This window comes from Drosophila willistoni, assembly GCF_018902025.1.
Source record: "Drosophila willistoni isolate 14030-0811.24 chromosome XR unlocalized genomic scaffold, UCI_dwil_1.1 Seg143, whole genome shotgun sequence".
NCBI lineage: Eukaryota > Metazoa > Arthropoda > Insecta > Diptera > Drosophilidae > Drosophila > Drosophila willistoni.
The window spans coordinates 5,984,597-5,988,859 of NW_025814056.1; the positions used below are offsets into that span (position 1 = coordinate 5,984,597).

At 36.3% G+C, this 4,263-nt stretch overlaps 1 long non-coding RNA gene across 10 annotated transcripts; it reads left to right on the forward strand.

The window, feature by feature from the left end:
- Positions 1 to 2,007: 2,007 nt before the first annotated feature.
- Positions 2,008 to 4,031, forward strand: LOC111518962. 10 transcript variants are annotated; one of them, XR_006954511.1, is made up of 9 exons: positions 2,008 to 2,080; positions 2,151 to 2,289; positions 2,346 to 2,489; positions 2,554 to 2,819; positions 2,876 to 3,019; positions 3,084 to 3,349; positions 3,414 to 3,579; positions 3,657 to 3,672; positions 3,728 to 4,031. It is a non-coding gene; the product is annotated as an uncharacterized LOC111518962 (long non-coding RNA). The 10 variants fall into 10 exon arrangements; XR_002724174.2 differs by having other exon boundaries at positions 3,084 to 3,228; positions 3,296 to 3,349; positions 3,414 to 3,672; XR_002724173.2 differs by having other exon boundaries at positions 2,554 to 2,698; positions 2,766 to 2,819; positions 3,414 to 3,672.
- The last annotated feature ends 232 nt before the right edge of the window (positions 4,032 to 4,263 follow it).

The window sequence follows — 4,263 nt, forward strand, 5'->3', positions numbered from 1 at the left end:
TGCCTTCTCCCAATTATAAATTCCAAACACAAATGCGTCTCATTAATAAATATGAAACGTCAATGGGTGGATATCAGGGGTAGTGGGTAGAGGGTATCGGGTAGTGCTTCTAAGGCTTGCGGATGGCGCGACACTATCGGACGGGTGGTCGGTTGGACGGTTGGTTGGACGCCAGGTTGGGTCTATGGGGTGTATGGGGCGTGCCACAAAGATTACGCAAGAAATCAATATTCAAGTGGGACAGCCCAAAATACAAAAAAAAAAAAAAAAAAAAAAAAAATGAAAGGGGTTGGAGAGTTTCAAGCCAAAAAAATATTTCTGTACTTTCTAAACTAAAGATGATAACGTGTCACTTTAATTCAAACTTGAAGAAAAACCAACTATAATACTTAGGACAAATTTTGAAGAAGGATCTAAGCCTTTAGTTTCTAGTTTTTATACAAGGTAGGTCACTTAAGTTATGACTTATGTTGTCTTAGATTATAACAAGCAAACATATTTCCTAGTAGAGTTCACGTGACTCACGCACTCATCTCTAAATGGGTAAATCTTCAACTTTTAACCTGAGTATGCTCTTAAATTTAAATAAATTACACACGTTCGACTTCTAAAGGAGTTCGACCAACTTTTAGCTTGTTTTCTTTATTTCCTAAACTTCATACCTACATACATATATACATACAAATACATATACTATATATATGTATATTTTGGGGGTTGACATACGAGCCAGTAATTTTTCAAGGGCAAACTTCTTCAAAAACTCCACCAAGGTGTGGGTGTGCTATGTCGTGTGTGTGTGTGTGTGTGTGTGTGTTAGAGACTTTCCCGTAAAGCAATTTCCTCTGCCATCGTATGGTTTTGGTGTTTTTTTTCCTTCTGTTCCTGTTCCATTTTCATGCCATTGCCAGGCCTCGTGGAAAGATTAATGAGTTTTTTTGACAGCGAAAAATTAGGCAAAATGTGATTTAAGGGTTGCTTGGGCCTGGCCTGGCCCCTGGCTTTTGGTTTTGGCGTGGCCCAGAGATAAGCTTCCAAAATAAGAAGACGACGGCGTCGACGAAGTAGGCATTGACGATGGCGATGGCAAAGAAGATGGCGATTGAGGGAGGAGGGAGAGAAGGGAATTGAACTAGGAAGAATGAGAGCGAAAAGCTGCCGGCAATTTATTTTATTGTACAATAGTTATAGAGCACGGCAGAAAACACGGCAACTATTTATTTGATGATGTATTTTTATTACAAAAGAATTTATTATGTGAAATGGATTTCATTTAGTTACATACCCACACACACACACACACATGCATATATATCTATTTATTTATATATAGTATGTATATAAGTATACTTTTTCTTGTTTTTTTTTGCTTCTTCTCATCCGTAAATTGAAAAACCATATGGCCGAAAAGCTTTTGGAATTTACCAAATATATTTATGACTGCGTGCATCTTGAGTGTTCGTGTGTGTGTGTGTGTTTGCGTGTGTGTTTGGTGTCTTATATTTCTCTCCTACTTTTGACGATATTCATTTGAAATTTTTGGTTTGCCGCAGTAAATGGATTATAGAATTTGTATAATTGAAATTGATATATTTTAGTATGCATTTAGTCTAAATCTTTGATACTGCTGGCATCAATCGGCCTAAATCGATTTTATTTAATACTATAATAAGATCTTCAGATGTTTCGTATTAACTTTAAGGTGAACTATATATTTTTCTCCTCTAAAATAGTACTGAAAATAATGACTCTGCATAACTAAATGTGTTTCGGTTCAGTGTTGAACAATGCAAAAGATACATAGCCTATCGTCAGAATTTTATAATCTAGCAACCATTGAAAATTTAACAAAAAGTAATCTAGTAGGCATTGCCAATTTAACTTTCGCCAAATTGCCATAGTAGGAGTTATTGTTTCCTATAATTTCATTCCTCAATTGGAGCTCGAAGTAGTCAGTTCAATAATATAAAATAAACAAAAAAAAACAAAAGTGCAAAAAAAGTGCAAAAAAAGTTTAAAAATAAACAAGTTTAAATTAAAATGAATAAAAATACGACCTAGAATCCTGAATGCTGCTTTCGTACGTATAAATCGAACATTTTCTTATGTTACATTACAAAATTCGACAAATCTTTATTTGTTCTCAATAGGAAATATTCCTTATTAATGTTAGTCCTGTTGAAACAAATAATGTATTTTCCTGTAATTGACTTTTCCTCCCGTATGGATCTTCAGCCAATGTAGTGGACTGTTGGAGGCTATTGGCGGCAGAACCTGTTCGTTGCTCTTGTACGTATATATCGAACACGGAACACATTACAAAATTCAACATCTCTCTTCAATAGAAAATATTCCTTTTTAATCTTGGTCCTGTTGAAATTTATATGGCTTTTATCCCGTACGCGTCTTGATCAAATGTCGATTCCAGAGTCTAGCCAATGTAGTTGAATGTTGAAGGCTATTGGCGGCAGAACCTGTTCGTTGCTCTTGTACGTATAAATCGAACACGGAACACATTACAAAGTTCAACATTTCTTTATTTCTTTTCAATAGGAAATATTCCTTATTAATGTTAGTCCTGTTGAAACAATGTATTTTCCTGTAATTGGCTCCTCCCTCCCGTATGGATCTTGATGCGATTGACCAGTGTGTTGTATCCTGGGAGAAGAATCGTCGACATGTGATTTTCCTTATTAATGTTAGTCCTGTTGAAACAAATAATGTATTTTCCTGTAATTGACTTTTCCTCCCGTATGGATCTTCAGCCAATGTAGTGCACTGTTGGAGGCTATTGGCGGCAGAACCTGTTCGTTGCTCTCGTATGTATAAATCGAACACGAAACACATTACAAAATTCAACACTTCTCTTCAATAGAAAATATTCCTTTTTAATCTTGGTCCTGTTGAAATTTATATGGCTTTTATCCCGTACGCGTCTTGATCAAATGTCGATTCCAGAGTCTAGCCAATGTAGTTGAATGTTGAAGGCTATTGGCGGCAGAACCTGCTCGTTGCTCTCGTACGTATAAATCGAACACGGAACACATTACAAAGTTCAACATTTCTTTATTTCTTTTCAATAGGAAATATTCCTTATTAATGTTAGTCCTGTTGAAATAATGTATTTTCCTGTAATTGGCTCCTCCCTCCCGTATGGATCTTGATGCGATTGACCAGTGTGTTGTATCCTGGGAGAAGAATCGTCGACATGTGATTTTCCTTATTAATGTTAGTCCTGTTGAAACAAATAATGTATTTTCCTGTAATTGACTTTTCCTCCCGTATGGATCTTCAGCCAATGTAGTGGACTGTTGGAGGCTATTGGCGGCAGAACCTGCTCGTTGCTCTCGTACGTATAAATCGAACACGGAACACATTACTAAGTTCAACATTTCTTTATTTATTTTCAATAGGAAATATTCCTTATTAATGTTAGTCCTGTTGAAATAATGTATTTTCCTGTAATTGGCTCCTCCCTCCCGTATGGATCTTGTGGTTGACTAGTGTCCTCTTAATGCCCTCGCGGCATGGTAAGGGACTATTAAAGTCCATTGGCAGCAGAACCTGTTTGTTGCTCTTGTACGTATAAATCGAACACAGAACACATTGCAAAGTTCAACACATATCTTTTCAATAGAAAATATTCCTTATTAAAGAAATTTGTAATTTAAGGTAATATACACCAAAATAATTTTGAGTGGAAAATAATTGTGTTCAATTCTTATAGCTGAGCTTACTTAAGGTCATTCGCGATATTCTTTCATCAACTGGCGGCCATGCGGCTCCCGATATATAAATATTTGGATGGTTGCTCCCAATGGAATATCATTGTCACCTGGGACTACTCCTTCTGTTTTGGCGAAAGACTTACTTTTTGTCTTCGGCGGATCCTAAAGTATTCCTCCAACCTGGCTTAGCTGCACTACCGATTATTTTCCTTCCATTTATGTAATATTTCACAAAAATATGAAAAACATACAGCAAAGCTCCACAAGATCACAAAAATATGAAAAACATACTGCAAAACTCCACAAGATCTGTTTTTTTCCTTTTCGTCGACTGCCAATTTTAAATATTTTTCACGCCACGCACTTCACGCAAACTTCCGTTTGTCTTTTCACAACCCTTTTCTTGGCTTCTACTTGGTCTCTGGCTTTTTGCTCATTTTCATCTGTGCCAAGAAGGGAAACCGTTGACAGCTTAATAGCTGCTGCTCAAATATTTAAAGATGGAAAACACACACACGCACACAAAGAATGTAAA